Here is a 19,680-nt window from a genome sequence, read left to right as displayed (position 1 = left end):
AATGCCGGTAGCTCGTTCCACATACGAGCCGACTTACAGAAAAACGAGTCGTAAAAACGGCCCGTTCTCATGAAGCCAACGTCAACCGTGAACGGGTGTTCAGTTCGTGTCCGTCGAGTTTCGCGCACGTGCACCGGTGCATCAGGAATCAATGCTGCTAGCTCCTTGGAGCAGGCTCCATTGAAATATCTGTAGAACAGACACAGCATGCCTACATTGCGTCTATGCATTAGAGAAGGCAATCGGTCTGTTAACAACGGATTGTCAATCAGACGGATCGCTCTCCTTTGCACAGATTCAAGCAGGTGTATCAAGTATTTTGGGGCACCAGCCCAAAGGTGGCTCCCAAATTCAATAGTTGGGCGGACTTGAGACTTGTACAGGGTCAGCATCTGGTCACTGTTGAAGAATATCCTAGCCCTGTACAAGACGCCGAACTTTTTGGAGGCCTGATTTACTCGGGCTTCTATGGATCCCCGATACTTGAGCTGGTCTGATATAGTAACTCCAAGCATTTCAATGGAGTATTTATTGGGGAGAGTGCTCCAATCAAATTGCACCAGACAGTCATTGATCTCCCTCTTTGCCGAAATCAGACACGCTTGGGTTTTTGAGACGTTGAAACTGACCAAGTTGGCCTTACCCCAGGCACGAACCATCTCGAGGTGGTGGTCAATTTTTTGCTTCAAAACTTCCCGAGCTGTTCGGACATCATAGGTGGAAGGGGGCCTGTCAAAAATATAACCCTCGTGAACGGTGCTGTCATCAGCGTAGCAGTGAATTGGTGCACATTCAACGAGATCGTTGATGTGCAATAAAAACAGCGTCGGAGACAGCACAGATCCTTGTGGCACCCCCGCATTGATTTGGCGCGGTGAGGAAGAAGAGCCGTCAACCACGGTTTGAATTGTTCTTCCCCTCAGAAAGTCTGCAATCCAACTATGCAGGGTTGGGTGGATCCCATACGATGGTAACTTCCCGATAAGCGCCCGGTGCCAGACTCTGTCAAAGGCTTTGGAGATATCCAAACCAACGGTTTGAGTTTCACCAAAACGTTCCATGTACCGCCCCCAAATATGCGTCACATATCCGAGTAGATCGCCACACGATCGGTTTCGACGAAATCCATATTGTCGATCGCTTAGGATATTGTTATTCTAGAGATATGTGAGCAATTTGTTGTTAACCACCCTTTCTAATACCTTCGAGAGTATGGAAGTGATGGCTATGGGGCGGTAGTTAGAAGGGTCGGAGCGGTCCCCCTTTTTTGGGATTGGGTGGACGATTGCCCTTTTCGACCGTGAAAAGAAAAAGAGGCCGTGAAAATCTCAAATCATATCTGTCAAATTTACGATTTTTGCAAAATTGAATACCTTACCGGAAAAAATATACATGGTATATTAGATCAAAATGCGTTTTTATGCCATACTGATCAATATAACATTAGGGAGGTACTGGAAATTTTACCATTTTTTATGCGATATTTATAAACATAGCATTAGGGAGTTACTGTAAATTTTACCATTTTTTTTAAAAGAATGCTGAGATTAATATCTGTCGTTTTTTCTACGAGTATATCTATATTATCTGAGATGGTGGACCATCACAAGGACAACTGTCATCTCTGGCTATTATACTCCCAAACAGAGGGAAGAACGGATATCCAATATAAGAAAATGGAAGGATAATGTGCGTAAGGTTATGAGGAACCATAGGGAAGAATATGTTAGCAGGAAAGGAAAATCCCTGGTTAGTGGAACAATGATATATGCTATCATACCTAGTATGTATATCTAGTCTGTCATTTTTTTTTTTAATATTTAGAATTGTTTTGTGTCTTACTTATTTTCAGTATCGTATCTGTGATTTTAAATATTGTGAGAGAAAGAACTGCTCTTACATCAGTGTAAAACTGTTGTTTGCCTCTCCATATAGATAATTCTTACGGGAGGTATTCAATTTAAATTCCGCACGAAAGAAGCTAATAACTAATGCCAATGCCATAGCTAAAGCAATTATCATTAATTTTGGAAAATACAACAACGGAAAAAAATTTAGTTAAATAACATTTAAATATTATTATTTTCCGACACCGTTACAGTGTCTATCATTCGGACAAATAATGAGCTGAAATATGTTGTACTTGTACAGGGTAAGACAATTAGTTCTTCTTGTGACTACAAGTTTAGTGTCTTAAGAAATAAATCCTTTCTTCGGTATGTTTATAAAATAATTTTAAGAATTCACAACTTCTAAAACAATTTCTAAAACTTCGCCATAGACGGTGTAAATAAGAAAAAGTATCTCCTAAATATCGTTAAATTATCGCCGTCTTGTTGTCCGCAATAGAAAAAATGGCATCTGTTTGTATATTCTAATTTAAGCGAAAAGATTCGATTTTTACCTCTAACCAGGTCACTCGAGTCAACGCAGAGAATTCTAATTCATATTTTAACTACAAAGTGAAAGTTTAACGACGCTTGGGCATGCTACACATACGACGAACTTTAAAATAATAATACATTAATTAGGACATACCTTTCGATTATTAAAGGACTTGATTTCACTCGATTGAAATTTGAAATTAGAATAGTCGAATAACTAAAGCGATTAAAGCCTGCAGACGAAAAACAAATTATTGGAAAGGCTAAAAAATGTATTTGACACGTGGGGGTAAAATTATTATATTGACACAGGTAGGTACAAGTTTTTTTTTATTGCCTGTAATTGAGCCTTTAATTTGTAAAAAATTCTAATTTAATTGTCTCTCTTCGCTATTTTTCATTTAAAACATAATAAATGTATGTTTATTGTATTTTAAATATAAAATGTAATGAAACATGGCTGGTTTCTTTTTTTCATTTATTTTAACTAGAATATTGTATTCTGATGATGCGGTGCTGATTGCTAATAGTATGGATGATCTACAGCAGAGGTTCCCAAACTTTTTTGTGTCGTAGACCCCTTGCCATGTTTTTCTGTTTTTGGTAGACCCCCTACTTACCTGATATTGATTTTTTTTAAATTTCTAACTGTAGTGAAGTTTAGTGTTAAAAACTTAAAGTAAAAACACATGTTCAGTTTTATACGTGTATTAATTGAATTTAAATTAAAACTACTCAAAATAAAATTTTGTATCTGTTATATAAAATAAACGTAACGTAAAATAAACTAAGCAATAAGTAAATGTTTTTAGTGGGAAGCATGAACCTGATGCTTTAATAATAAATTATCAACATTTGGCATCAATTTTGTAAGGTTAATCTTAAGTCTCCTCGGCTAATGATGTCCAGTCTGTTTCTTTTTTTCGTTAGGAGATTGGTAACAGCGCTGAACCCTCTTTCCACTAAGTATGACGATGGAAAGGAAATTGAAAATTTCCTCGCTAAATTCCATAATACGGGATAAGTAACGGGTATGTTTTTTGCAGTCAGAAGTGCTGATATCCGTGCTTAAACTGAACCTTAAGTTCTTCGTTTGTACTTATTTCAGTCAGTTCCTCTTGTTTTATGACATTCGTTTCTTCTATGTCACCATATGGGTTAATTATCCACGGTGGTATTACCATAGTCAAAACATCCTCAAACCTAGTTTCAAAATCTGAATAGAGGGCATTTAAATGTTGAACGTAGGTTGAAACGTCGTCTTCCTGGCAGTTTGTCTGTGACAAATTGGGAAACTGGGAAAATTCGCCCCGTCCAATATTTTAACTCTGGCAAGAAACGCTGATAAGATGGACTTTGTTTTAATCAAATTTAGACTGTCGCCTTGTAACTGCAAATTAACCGTATTAAATTTTGTAAACAAATCTGTTAAATAGGCGATCTCTGTTTACCACTTCATTAAATTGTCTTTTAAAATTTTATCTTTAGTATCCAGAAATTCTAAAATAGTCTCAAAAAGTGCAAAAACCTTGTCAAACGTAAGCCTTTCGACAGCCAGCGTACTTCAATGTGAAGGAGTAATTGATGTAAGTGTTCGTCATTTTCTTCACACAACTGCGCAAATAACCGCGTATTCAACGCGTTGCGTCTGATTCGGTTTACTGCATCAATGACTAATTGAAGAGATTCATGTAATCTAACACTCAAATTTTTAGCAACTAAATGTTGTCGATGGATGACACAATGTATTGCTAACACCCCTGGCACATTTTTTTTTAAATAGCTTATAAATCCACGATAACGTCCAACCATGGCAGGTGCTCCATCTGTAGCTACTGACATTATATTTGATAAAGGGATTAGTTTTTCAGTGAAGTAATCCTTCAAAACATGAAATATTGATTCACCTTTAGTGTCGGTTAAGTGTAAGTAAATAGGTACTATCAGTGTATGTTGAGATCCACTATCGTGGACCCCCATTTTCATTTCATGGACCCCAATTTTTTTTTTCGCTGACGTAGACCCCTTGCAGGTTGTCATAGACCCCTGGGGGTCGATATAGACCACTTTGGGAATCACTGATCTACAGTCTCTCGTGTCTAGGATGAACGAAATATGCATGAAGAATGAGTTAATGATGAATGTAAGTAAGTCTAAAGTAATGGTGTTTGAAAGAGAGAGTACGAAAACAGTGTGCAATATAATTGTGAATGAGGAATACTTGGAGCAGGTGGATGAGTTTGTGTATTTAGGAAGTATGTTTTCGAGAGATGGGAAGGCTGACAGAGATATTGAAAGAAGGGTAAATGCAGGTAATTCCGTTAATGGAGGACTGAACGCAGTTGACCTTGATGTATGGAAGTGAGGCATGGAGCTGGCAAAGAAAGGATGAAAGTAGATTGATGCTGTTGAAATGAGATCCCTGAGGCGTATGTGTGGTAAAACCATGTTTGATCGTGTGAGGAATGTGGAGATCCGCAAATAGTGCAAGGCTGATGTAAGCGTAATGAGTAAGATTAAGAAAGCGACGCTTAGATGGTTTGGGCATGTAGAGCGAATGAGCGAAGATAGGAGTGTAAGGAGGATATATGATGCAAATGCGAATGGTAGCAGAAGTCGGGGACGCCCGAGGAAGACATGGCACGATCAAGTGAATCAGATACTCGAGTCGGGCCATGTCAAGAGTCAGAATAATAGAAGAGTATGCATGAGACGATGTATGAATGTGAATGAGGCAAGGAGTGTGTGCCAAGCCCGAGTTGTTTGGCGGTCCGTCCTCTCTGCCTACCCCTGCGGAGAAACGGCGTGATGGTTAGTTAGTTAGAATATTGTTGGATACAACGTTATTCCGTGCAAGGGCGCAATTTCAAAAAGACAACTTCGGGCGGTTAGACACTAAACCCTTTTCTGTACTACCCTAAAATATACACATTACCGTCATACTAGAGTACGTTTTATGTAGTATAAAAATTGTAAAATAACAACAACAAAAAAAAACAAACATTGTTTTAAAGTTTATTTTGGAAATCTCCACATATTTTTTTAACGGTGAATTGAAAAATAAACCAATATTAGTTACCTACGTAATTTCTTTTTTTTTGTGCAGAGAGTTCAGTTCGTAATTAAAATGAAAGTAATGCCGTGGATTGCAATCTTCAGAACACATGCATCAGGCGGGATTTGGCTTTGTTCTGAGGAACTAGCGTCATTGAACCCTTCGGCACCTGTAAACACGCCAAACGCGCGCCCAACATTTATACACGGTTGACATTTGTCACACGAGAACAGGTCGTTTCTACGACTCATTCTTGAGTTCAACAGCTCGCTTATGGGTCGATTTTCCGGCCTCTGTGTTTTCTCTCTCCTCTCCCCTAAATACCCCCTACACAGCATCCCCAAAGATGAAAAAGGACCGGTGATAAATTATTACCGCAGGGAGTTAATGTTAAAAAAAACATGGTCGTACTTTAATAGTATTGATATAAAGGAAATCCAAGGTTTATTTCCCAACGCTTTTAATTAAGTACCACACTCTAAAATGAATACTTTGGAGTGAAATTCATTTATGTTTCTTATGAAATGCGAAATAAATAATAGATTTCTTAAATTTTGGCTCTGAACCGAGGCACCTTCGGTCTCTCCAAGCGTTTATTCCGCACAAGAGTCCCAACTGCTCACAACCGTCTGGAGCCAGTGAGTGGATATCAAAATAATATACCTAAGTTATGTTCCAGAGTGGAAAATACTCCCAGAATCAACCTGGTGTAAGACCACCATTTAGAATTCAAACATTGATTGAAATGGCCTTAGCCGTGTTTGGTGAACAGATCTGAATAGGCAAGTACTTCCCCACCTTCCTCTTATCTATTTTCTTCCCCCCACTACCTTCAGCCTCACAACATACCCCAATTCGTGATGTAATAGTATCACTGACTTCAGGCAGTTGGGATTGTGCGGTATTCGCATAAAAAAATAAAAACACACAGTAAGATAAAAACATGCATTTTATGGAGAAAATCTAAGTAGGATAATGTAAAGATATATAGAGATCACTTTAAAAAGCAATTGCCATAACATTGTATAGAACGAGTCAACTGTTGTTATTGATTATTATTTTTAAGACTTGCCCCACTTTGAGAATCAATATTTGTTGACAAGACAATAGAATATTCGAGTTAATTGAATACTTTAAAAAATATATATCAACACCCACCTGCTACAACATCTGACAAGCACAAGATCAAAACAAAAGGTCATCAACACATGGACTCATTCTCAACACAAACAACACGTCGGAATATTTCACTCATAGCCACTATATTGTAACAATTCGTCACATTTGAAGAAGAAAGATCAAGGTGCGAAAGAGTTAAATGAATATCAAAGTGATTTGTGTAGATCTTGTGTAAGTAACTAAGCTATTTTAGTGATTTGAATAGATGCTGAGTGAATAGATGAAGCTACCACTTTAGTGATTTGTTTAGCCCTTGAGCTGTATGGACTTGCACTAGGCGCTGGGAACTGGAGGTTGCAATTCACCTTGGTGGCGCACAGTGGGGCAAGAAATTATATTTTCATACAAAAAAATTCACTCTTACAATGTCGCTTCGTTTGCTGCGAAGTACCTCTTTAGTTTTAACATAATATTATTTTCAAAATTGTAAATGGTAGTATAGACAGCCATGATTTAATTAATCTAATTGAATTTCATATACCTACGAGAGCTACTCGTTCCAAAATCCTGTTTAAATGTAACAATACCAGGACTGAGCATTTCAATGTACCTAGATTAAATGAAGTTAGTAATAGATATGCAAATGTGTCGGATATATTTAACTGAACGTGAGGTAGGTACAAGAAGACTATAAATTCATACCTTTTCATTCAATATTAATTTCACATCAGTCTACCTATACTTGTATATTGTATTTATCATATGCAAGTATCTCCTACTTTTATATCCTTCTAGAGCTTGTATTTGTCATTTTACGATCGTATGCCACAGTTGATTGTAATTTTTATTATTATTTCTAGTATTTGCTTATGCTTGTACACTGTGACATGCAAATGTTGTTAATAGTATATTTATAAATTGGATATTAAATACATAAATAATGTCATTGTCAGGTAGACGCGATAGACCCCCAGCCCATGAGATCGGTCGCTCGTCGATCATAGAGGCGATACATTGATGTATTATACTAGATTGGCCCTGTCCATATTAAATCCATTTTAAAAATGACCCCACATAGCGCGTACGTCACAAATATGGAGATGAACTTAACAACCCAACTCTGTTTAAACTCTTTGTACAACCGTTCAAACTCGTAAGCGAAACCACGGAGAATTTGTTGTCAGAGGTGTTGTAATATGGACATAAAACCAAAAAGAAACTAACACTTACAGCAAATTTTATGTGCTGAGTAAGGGCTGAATCAGGAAAAGAATTGATAAAAAACACAAAATGATTTTAATTTATTTTATTTGTGTTTTTGAATTTTATACAGGTCCTATAGAACCAAAAACGTTTATATTTTTATTACTGTGCATAGGTTTTTTTTTTAATTTACCATAGTTTTTATATAGAATGGTATATAAATATTGAAGAAAGCAATCACTTTGTGACTTGACATCATTTTATTTTCTTTGGTTTTATTCCCAGTCGGGCTTTTGCATGCATTTTAATACAGAATATATCTAGTAAGCTATCGAAAATTATACAAAATAATTAAAGCTGATGAATATAAAATAATATTAGTAAAACGTTTAACAGTAACATAAAAATTATAGAGACTAGAACAACACTATGTAGCATTAAATAATTATACCACTATCATTCAATTAAAAGTTATTTTGTCTTCAACCACTTTGTTAGAATTGAGACATTGTGTCAAATAGTCTATCAACCTTCTTCAAGATAGCATTATTGAAAACTAACCTAAGTACTAAACGACTTTTCATTAAACATAATGTAAGATTAACATAAAGAGAGAGATAAATCATATAATGTTGCGTGTTCACAAGTGAGCTGAACCACGACTTATTAAGAAATATAAGATTGCTTCGTTCCTTTCCCATAATTCGTAGTTCGGCTCGCGTTCCGGTTCGCAAATGAATAAGCAGCAATGATGAGGACAGAGCTTCAGGGATCGTATGGGAGAGGGGTAAGGGGGGAGGGGGTGGAGGTTACATGATTACAATACATACTTATTTATTTATTTACGCCCGTTAAATAGAATTTTACGTGTTATTTACGGCATTCACGCACATCGGTTGTTGCAATTCTGGTAGAGGAACAACCGGCTTGTCGATTACAGAAGAAGTTTCAGCAGGATCCAGAACCAGTCCTGTTCGAGAAGAAACAATGACGGTATCTCCTTTCGCAGGACCTGTGGCCATGGTGGACAGCAACTGTCCAATAAACAACGACATTATCAATTAAAACCTGTTTAAAAAAAACTTAAAAATTAAAACCAATCAATACATAATAAACTTGCTTAAGTTTTCACACGAAAATCAAACCAAATAATTACCGGAATAACAGGCAAAGCTTTTCAGTCTACACGTCGGAAGCCGCTTGCAGTTGAATAAATATGTTTGGCGTGAAAATTATTAGAGCAAACGCGGTTTCCTGCTGATGGTACCCAGTTATTGTCACATAATTGAATGCGGATTGCTTCTAACCATTTCTCCATTTTTTTCCGGTTTATGTGGAAACCTAAGCGAAAATACACAAAAAATAAATGAAGTTATTAAATGACGCAATTTTATTTCTATCAATTCTTCTGCAAAAAATCGAAAAGGCGAAGCCCGAAAGGCAATGACGATTTAATACAACCCTGATTAGCAAAATGCACGGACCAAATAAATCACACATACACATGAGTTGTCGCGCCTCTCAATGCGTGTCAACGCTAGACGACTAATACATCCATAAGTATCACGCGTTGGTTGCGTGATTTTCGTATTCTCACCATGTGATAATAATTAACTTGAATCACCCTATTGGTCGAATCACTTGGAGGTGTGTTATGCATGTGACGTCACAAATTTGCCGGAAATAAATCTAATCTCGTTGAATTTTTCACATTTGTTAATACGCTGCCCTCAATCGATCTGTAAGGTACTGATATATTTTTGTATTCAGATAGCTGATTACATTTTCTAAAATAAAGTCCGTGATATGTACAATCTAAAATATTTGGAACTGGGTTATTTTTGTGATTGAAAAAATGAACTTGCCCAGCATAGCTGACAAGCAAAATAGCTGAACTCTAGACCAACAAAAGGTAAAACGCAATGCACAGTTGCAATTTCGCATTGCGACACAATGCGTGCGCCTTTTCATAAATGTGCACGTGAACCAAAACAAAATTGAGTTGGTGTTATTTTTCACTGGTTACACCTAGTCTAGTTGTATTTAGTCTATGAGGCGATACGATCGTTACTTGCACCAGTGCAACACTTATTGTCACGTATTTATTTCGAAATATACCCGATATAAACCCCAGAATCAATTATGGAACCATCAAATTCAGGTATTTAAAAATATACAACAATTATAAAGTAAAAGGTGGTTATGACTTTTTAAAAATTCAGAAACATTTAAAGATTTAGTTATATTGCGGAGTTGTTCCGGCTTACACTAGAACATTTTAAGGGACAGTAGATATTGTAATTTACGATTGCATTTTAATTTTTTTTATCAATTTGGCTCCATTTAAAATAATTAATAATGTACACGTGATCGGTAGTAAATATTGATATACTAGCACTCGAGATGATGATGATGATGATAATGGTAGTGATGATGAATAAAAAATTTAAGATAGAGAGGATTGAAAACTAATATTTTTAGTTATATACGTAACTAAGCTTACCACTATATCATAAAAAGTTTACATATGTAAGTAACTTTTTTGTTGTTGTAAAACCAAACCTTACCTACATCGAAATGTTCATATTAAAACATATTCATGTCCCAGCGTGCGGCGAGTCGACCCGCCATTACCATTACGGAGAAATCAGAATAGAAACGTAACAAGTTGAACATCAAGAAAATATACCGGTTATTAGAATCGGTGACTGTTGATTCATCTTCTACTATATCAGTCTTCTGGCGACCATCTTCGAATATTGTACTTCCCCAAAACAGGCAATTTTGACGAATTATTAAGACGCATGGCTGCGCTACCTTTTTCATGCAAAACTTAATTTTGGATTAGAGGCCAAAATACCCAACCACACTGAATTTAAAAGGAAATGTACAACAAATTTCTAGGTACGGGTGTGAACTATTTTATGTATTTGTGTTTTAAATTATTATAAAATAAAATTCTACTTTTCATGACTTTCGATTAACCATTCTCAATCTGCGACCCGCGGGGCGGGTGCGATACCCCAAGCTTATGTGTAACCAGCCAAACGTCTTAAGTATTTTGCTACATAGTGTAGGTCTTCATTTATTTATTTATTGCGTCTATATACTCTTCGCATGAAACATAGATTAACGTATCGCCTGCGAATAGTCTAATTTTGCAATGCTTTATGGTTTTAATTATATCGTTTACAATATAAATAAAATTGGGCCTGATATCGACCCTTGCAGAACACCTTGTTTTCGGTGGTTCTGATATTGAGTTTTCGACTTTTGTTATCTGTTTTCTTTCCTGGAGATATTCTTTGAATAGGTTTTTGGCTACGTCAGAAAGACCAATATCTTGTAATTTTTAATAGTTTTTTTTCCTTTCTATCGCTTCATAGGCTTTTTGAAATCTAATAATGCTGTAATGATGATTTTTTCTTCCGTGTATCTCTACGTTTTTAGCCGCTTTATGTTATGTTTATTTTTTTAAAAGTGGGAAGAATTACACACTCCTACTGGTAATATATTGAACTTATTTTTAAGTAAAGACATCAAACACTAAAATCATAGAATTATCTGAAATAATCACACTAAACCTTTGATAGTTTTCTTGCGATAGTCTTTGTATTGCAAACTTGCTTCAATCTTCTCCTGGGCCCCAAACCAGTTATTAAATGGCTAAGAATTCAAGACCACAAAAATAAAATACAGAACACTTATACCACACGAAACCACTTCTATACATCAATTATCTCACATTGTGCATACAACAGAAGCTCTGCTGTTCCGGCAGACGAGACCGTTTAATTAAATCAGTAATTATTTTTAAATTTGAGTACTTCTTGTAATCGTTAAATCGACACGAGATGCAATGGCTTCACTGATAACATGTATGGAGCACATGAGATGAGTCCTCGCATTTAATAAGGTTAGCCGGCTAATCTCTAAACGGTAGAATTATACAGTAGCTGACAGAGGCGACTTGGCAATCAAATTCGATCGTGAAATTTAAAAAAATACCAATTTTACCAAGGTAAACTTTTTTTATTTAGTAGTATGACATTTTACGTCCGTTTTCTCAATGAAGTTTACAATCTGTTAAAAATGTATTTTTTATGTGAAACAGCACAAAATGAGTGAATTACAAAAAATAAAACACAAATTAATCAAATAAAATGTACTTGCGCACGTCGGGATTTGAACCGGCGACCTCTGGCTTGCTAGGCGAGAGCCTTACCCCTTGATTACGGAGGCCATCAGAATATACAAAAGAGATTTTAAAATATACACTTATTTCTTTCCGTTTTTAACCTTCGAAAACAAAACAAAAATTTATGGACACAAACAAGGAAAAAAATCTAAGTGTTTTCTAGCCATGGACAAAGTAGAGATTAACGATCAGAATTCACACTCGCTCGGCGGACAGATCGGCTCGTGTATTCCTGCGACGGACCGTGTGTAAATGTACGCAACGGATCGGCTCGCCGAGCATGACCGCATTCGCAGTCGGTTGTTCAGAGAAGTTGTGTTTGAAAAAAAATTCCTTAGATTTCAGAATGAGTTTGTATGAGGTACTCAAGTAGAATCGAATACTGCCGGAATATGTATTTATATCCTTGGGGGAGGGGTTAGTTCAGTTTTAAATTTCAGAAATTTCCCAAGATTGGCTTCAGAATTTTGACTACAAAATAAAAATTTTAAAATTACATTTGATTTTGTGCTATTTCCGTTTTCCCTAAAAGTTTTTTCTCTACATATGGGGAAATTTACCTAGACATACCATCACTGTATAATATGCTCGCCGCTCGAATGTGTGTGTGTGTTGCGCACTATGTGTGCATCTGTCCGCCGAGCAAATATGCGTGTGAATTTTGTGCTTAAATGCCATTTTGAAATGATATTTCTCGGGGCATATTATTACGTCCGAAGTCATTCTATTGATGGGTAGTGATGCGTTAGTTTCCGAACTTGTCTGGTCACTTTTGGTACCTCTAAGGTCAACCTTGTGTATTCTATAACAACGATTAATTAACGTTCAGGCGACACGCGATGTGACTTTCTTCGCTATTGTCATCAACGCGTGCGAACAGCAACGGCTTATTTAACCTTGTTTTATTGCAAAAAACTTTCGACGATCCTACATTAAGAGGCAAGGTGTAGCAGTAGGAAAGTGGAGACGCAGTAGACAAGAGGAAATAAATTTCATCCTTGACCAACTTATCAATCTTAATGGATTTCTTCGTATGCGGAGTGCGGGGAAGGACTGAGCTTTTAAAACGGTTTATTTATGTATTTAAGTTTTTATTCCAGAAGGAGTGATTAACTTCCGTGTCCTGCTACTCCTGCCCCAGTTGTCCTGGCTAGTCGGTGGCGAAGTAAAGCGGAGGATGGGTGCACCCTCCCTTCAAAGAACTTCTTAGAGCTATCAGAGCTGCAGAAATTGTAGAAGTTGCCTATATGAATTATTGCAGAACACCTTCAGCTTGTCCCATTTCGCTGTTGGTTATTATGTTAACGGTTCAGACGTGTATAGAGCAGTGCAGTGTGAGAAATGTGCAAGAACAGAATTAAGTAGTCTGGATGGTGCAGTCGAAGCTTGAAAAGAACAATCCAGAGAGCCGTTCATTAAAATAAAGAGTTGAACATGCAAAGGGGATTTCAAAGTGAATATCTGCTACTACATCGCCAAGATGGTAACTTTACCAAGAAAGGAAAAGTGTTACTTTCTCCCCTGTGTCAAAAATAGAGGTTCATAAAATGTGCATATAAATCACAATAAATTAATGCTAGTAGCCTGGACAGAAGTATTTACAAACAAAATTAAGATTAACCCCACACAGGAGGCCATGAGGAGAATAAATTCCCTCAGGGCCTATGTCATCTTCTGTGATGCTGTGTGGAGGGTTTTTTTTAAGGAAATGAACATCTGTGAAGGTTAAAGGTATGAAGGTTGGGTAGGAATCAAGGCATCAGTGTGTCCAGGATTGACGGACATATGAATATATCCCTCCCACGTTGGCGCAAGGCGATGAGTCGAGAAACCAGTTGGAGAGGTCAAAGGGTCTCCCCAAACCAGCCTTACCTGAACTGGCACGCCACGCAGCTGGTGGGCAGGCGTATCCTGAATGGTGACCGGATAAATCATCACAATGATACAATTCATCACATCTTTAAAAAGTTATATAAAGTCATGGAAAGTTATGAAACAAAAACCTTATTAACTGGGTTAATTAGGTTAGGTTAGTTTAGGTTAGGTTAAAAAAATATATTTCATCGTTTCTAATGAGTCTAATTACTATATCACTTTTTTAAAGTGTGTTGAGTTATCATGGAACCATCCTGAATACACCTCGCCCGGTGAACCCGGGCACCCTTACTAAATCACCAAAAGTAGCGAACCAATTGGGGTGACCTATAGCAGAGGTGATGGTTATCCAATAAATGGTTCCCGGGGCGGCGGTAACCAAACCCGTCTCCCAAATTGGTATTACTTTGTACGCAACATGAAACGGAAACTGTTCTCGCAATCTAGAAGATAACATAATAAGAAGTACCAATGTCTTGACCACATCCTAAGAACCATTTCCGTAAAATACCGTCCACTTACGACTATTTAATATGAAAGGCAAAAAGGGAAGGCGTGTAATCAGGAGACCTCAACTGGCTCAATTGGTGACGTTCGTGACAAAGCGGAAAGGTCATTGCCTCTAGACTTACAGATCACAGGTTCAAATCCCGATGAGGGCAAAGAAAAATATATCAAGTGGGTTTATTTTCATGTAAAATGGCAGGTAATCTCGAAGCAGATGGCGCTGGTGTGGGCGGCGGTCATTTGCAAGATATATGATACGGTTTTAGGGGGGGCTAGGGTTAATTCGTACGAAAAAAGGCATTTTTTTGTGAATTTTTGTGACAACACAGTTAAAATTTCTTTATTAAATCTAATAAGACAGTAAAGTATGACATTTTAAGAATGTTGTATTAAATTTTCACGGAGAAATATTAAAAAACACGGCAATGGCAGCAATTATTCGGACGTGTCTCAAAAAAAAGTAGAATGGCGGTGCCCCTCATAACTCGGTGCTGGGTCATCTGAAATCAAAAAATCAAAGTTCATTCGTTAGAGGAGGGTTTTTTGAAATTTTAATTTTTCACTTTTTTGGAACACTTTGAAGGGAAAAACGCTATTTTTAGTGAAAAAATCGGCTAATTTGTTATTGTAAAATAATAATTATTAACAAATTTGAAAAAACTCTCCAGCGTTACCTCGTAAATTATGTACAGAAATAGTTTTCAAAATTTCAAAAGGATCGGTGCAGTAGTTTTGAAGTTATGACGGTCACCGACGTTGAAAACGTGAGTTATGGGAAAAACGCTATAAAGTTTTGAACACTAAAAAATCTGGTATTAAACGTTTATAAGCAAATTTTATCGGCTTACCTCATACTGAATCATCAATGCCAGGTCCATAAAGGATGTTGCTATCATCCATGATGTCTAAAGCACCTTTTTGCTCCTGTCTACGACGAATCCTGCCTTCTTTAGTTTGTTTCTCAGCTTCCTGCTCTGCTCGGCTTATACGTATGGTCGGGTAGGGATTAAAATCCGATATGTATAAAAATACTCGTAACTTCGTCAATTTTCCTCCAATCAACTTGAAATTTGAACACAATATTCTTAACATATTAAGCATTTATTTAAAAAAAAATGCAAAAAAAAATATATTTAAAACCCTAGCCCCCCCTTAAAAGATAAGGATTCAAAGGCATGTTTTAAAAACGGTTCATAAATACAGTAGTCGGAGACATTATTAAAAATGAATTGAGAAATAGAAATTCAAAAGTATTTGGGTAAAAGGAAGACTTAGGACGGGTTGTTTCGGAGAATTTGAACAATTCATCAAATTTCAACGTGCATTTTCAAGTTCTGTGAACGATTTTTTCAAGTTCTGTTTTTATTTCAGTTTTGTCAAGCAACTAGCCTATAATGATATAATACCAGAACTTGAATAGGACTTTCACAGAACCCGAAAATGAACGTTGAAATTTGATGAATTGTTCAAATTCTCCGAAACAACCCGTCCTTAGTTTGTTTACTACTTATTTCATATCGTTTTCCAATAATTGGATGTCATGATTAACACATGCATCAGTAACATATGAGAAATAAGTTTAGCTGTTTAATTTCAGATTGGCGTCTTACGACAAAAATAACAAATTTGGAACGCTTTTCTCGTAGGCAGAATGTTGAAAAGTGAGCTTAACTCAAGTTTTGAAAGTGGTGTTCTCGTGCTTATTTACATTGCTGAAGACAATATTAGCGATTTTTAGACGATAATCTGAAACAGAAAAATCAGAAAAGGATACGGTCACATCTAGGACATAGTATCCTTTTCTGATTTTTCTGTTTCAGATTATCGTTTAAAAATAGCTAATATTGTCTTCAAAAATTAAATATTACAATTTGAGGTATTACTCAATAAAGTTATTCCAAAAATTAAATATTTACATTGCTATTAAAATATAGTTTTGTTCAAATAAGACTGTACTTATGATTACAACATATTCCAAAGGCATCACATTATAGTCTGATAAAACAAAATGTTTATTGCAAATACGAGAATATTTTATCGGTTTATATTTTTGTACTTTTAATAAAAAAAAACTACTTTTTTCTACTGTTGTTAATTTAGAAACCTGTGTCCAGTCGTTCTCGAAGAGCATAAAGACACAATACAACGTTGAGGCTTTTTAATAACTATTTAACTTTTGTATAAAAACTTTCGCGAATAAGCAAAGATTGGCAGTTAGTGTAACCGCCAGATCACTAGCGCCAACAGCTGATTCGAGCGATCCAGATTACCTGCCACAGGCGTCTCTCTTATACACGGTGTCCGGAAACTCGTAGTACAAGCGGGAAACTGGAGAATCTACACCACATGGGGAACCCAAAAAAACATAAAGTTTTTTGATTTGAGCATTTTCAAAAAAAAAAAAAACCAAAAAAATATATTTTTCGGCTATTTTAGGGTTAAAGTTTTTTCTGGTGTTTAGGGTTGAATAACAGATGTTTTAACCCTGCAGAGCAGAAATATTTTATGATTACACCGGGTTAAATGAAGGGTTATTTCAAAATAATGCTTCAAATCCGAGTTTCTTCATTTGTTTTACTTTCAAATAGTTTTAATTAGTTGGGTACTTTGATCTTCAGTAATAATTTATATAAATTTGATTAAAAAAAAAAAAAAAAAAAAAATCAACTTCAAACTCGATTTACTCGATAACGAAAGCTCAAATAAAAAAAAAATATACTACAAAATCGACTCCAAATGTGATGTAGATTCACCAGTTTCCCGCTTGTACTACGAGTTTCCGGACACCCTGTATAGGGACATCTTGACTTATTTTAGCCAGTGATTCCTGACATTATTTGGAGTAAAAACTTTAAATGAAATATTGAAATAGTATTAATTTTATTATTTAATTAAGTATTAATAACATGAAAAATCAGTATGTATTGGACGGTTAGGATCGGGTGAGGGGTTGGTCGGTTACTATGCTGAGTGACCAGTGACGTCATGTCAAATAATATTTATTTGCTTGGTTTTGTTAAAAAAAATTAAAAAGTTACAAATAATGTTAGAAATCACTGGTTAAATAAAGTAAGTCAAATACGTCCCTTAACACCCAGTATATGTAAATATTGCTCAAATATTACAGCAAAACGAATACTGTGGTGCGAAACGATTCAATGCAGAAAAAGCACAAAAGATCTAAAATTCGGAAGTAAATGGAGAAGAATATATTACCATTTGGCTTATGTTAAACTGCTTACAAAATGGACTAAAAAGATACATGCAAAAGATACATTTTCAACCCGAAATGGGTAAATGTATACTAAAACGTTACCAATATGTTAGTCAAATAAAGTACCTGACACCTAAAATAATACTGTTTTCTCACAACTAGTAAATGTTTATCAAAATTTGAACCGCAACTTATTCTGAAAGGTTACCTAAATATGACCCTTTTGTTAATCTGATAAAATATCTGCTTCTAAAAAAAGTTTGGCTTCTTCAAAAAAAGTGTGCTTACATTTCGAAGAACATTTTATGATTTAATTAAATTGCGTAAATCGTGTCTAGTAAATTTGGTTAACTTTTACACAATTTGGCTAAGTTTAAATTTTAAAGTTCTACCATCAATTTATCAGTTATAAATACTTGACTAATTTGCGATGCGGATTTATCATTTTATACATTCGCTTTTTGGTAAATGTTTCTTTTTGGGTGTTTTGTTGTTTTAAGGGTAAAGTGTTTAAAACTTATAGTGTTAAACAATATATTTATTGCCTTACTATTTTGTTAAACAATATATGTTTGTTGCCTTACTATTTTGTTAAACAATACATGTTTGTTGGATGACTATTTTGTTAAACAATATATGTTTGTGGCCTTACTATTTTCGTAAACAATATATTTGTTGGCTTACTATTTTGTTAAACAATATATTTGTTGCCTTACTATTTTGTTAAACAATATATGTTGTTGTCTTACTATTTTCTTAAACAATATATGTTTGTTGTCTTAATATTTTCTTAAACAATATATATGTTGCCTTACTATTTTGTTAAACAATACATGTTTGTTGCATGACTCTTTTGTTAAACAATATATGTTTGTTGCCTTACTATTTTGTTAAACGATATATTTGTTGCCTTACTATTTTGTTAGACAATATATTTACTGCCTTAATATTTTGTTTTAGATTAAAAAAGGGGCCAAATGTCCTAGATGTTCCTGGCAGCATTTAGTTCATGATCGGGGCTGTGGTTATTCCTGAAATATCAAAATTATTTACATAAAAATGGATTTTCACAAAGATAATCCGTAAATAATGAGTCCATAGTCCACACAAATTTCATACGCATTCGTTACCACGAAATCCCAAGATAATAAGTAAATATTCACATCCATAATATTATGTTATAGTCCATCCAATGTCATTTTTTGTGAAGTTTCGAGGAGGTGAGCGTGGGTACTGTTTTAACTTTAAATTCAAATTAATATGAGGCTTAGAAAACATTAAAGTGTTTGCATTCAAAAAGGTGAAACTATAAATTATCAATCTATCGGTCTATTTTCCACACCCACTCACGAATACGTTACAACTTATTTTCAACAATAGATCAGAAATTAGATCTAAGAAATCAAAAATTCTCTAACAGTGAGCTATATCGTAATTTTTTACATACAATCTTTTCTAATTGAAATTATCTAGGTCGACGCAACTGTTTACAGCTTGTAGTGTCATTTCCATCATCGTGATGGAAAACAAAACACGAGGCCATATTTTTTGTTCCACATTCAAGCTTTTCGAAATGTTTCAAAAGCATTTACATTAATATATTTTTAATATGAATACCGCACAATAGTCCCAACTGCTCCCAAGCGTCTGGAGCCAGTGAGACTATGGCATTCCCAATTTGAGTATGTTGTGAGGCTGAAAGTAGTTGGGAGGGGAAGAATATAGAGAAGAGGAAGGTGGGGGAGTACCTGGCTATTCAAATCTGGTCACCAAACACGGCTAAAGCCATTTCAAGCAAAGTTTTAATTCTGAATGGTGGTCTTATACCAGGGCGATACTGAAAATATCTTCCGCTCTGGAACGTTCCGCATGTATACTATATATTATTTTTAATTAATAAATTGTGAAATAACACGAATTCATCAAAAAATTTACTTGCGCACGTCGGGATTTGAACCCACGACCTTCGAATTGTTAGTCGACAGCCTTACACCTCGACCACCAGAGGCCGTCAATGATTGTGCATGATAAGACATAAACTAAGACAAAAAATTGTCTTCGCCGGTTTTTTAATATATTTATAACTTGGCATCTAAATTTTGAAGTCTTGAACATAAAAATATTG

General features: G+C 35.5%; 1 protein-coding gene across 2 annotated transcripts in view; it reads right to left on the bottom strand.

Moving 5' to 3' along the window:
* Positions 1-19,680, bottom strand: part of LOC149426132 (uncharacterized) — a 72,655-nt gene that overhangs the window by 16,394 nt on the left and 36,581 nt on the right. Inside the window, exon 1 of one of the 2 annotated variants that reach the window (XM_089638419.1) lies at positions 6,598-6,660. The exons of the other annotated variant lie outside the window; for it this stretch is intronic. The gene's annotated coding sequence lies outside the window, so the exon portion shown is untranslated. Of the gene's footprint in view, positions 1-6,597; positions 6,661-19,680 lie in introns of those variants that run through there. 2 annotated transcript variants of the gene reach the window in all.

The sequence above is a fragment of the Hesperophylax consimilis genome, chromosome 1, assembly GCF_061612785.1.
Source record: "Hesperophylax consimilis isolate HC1 chromosome 1, BYU_Hcon_1.0, whole genome shotgun sequence".
NCBI lineage: Eukaryota > Metazoa > Arthropoda > Insecta > Trichoptera > Limnephilidae > Hesperophylax > Hesperophylax consimilis.
The sequence above is the reverse complement of the archived record's forward strand: the minus strand, read 5'-3'. Positions and strand labels throughout refer to the sequence as shown.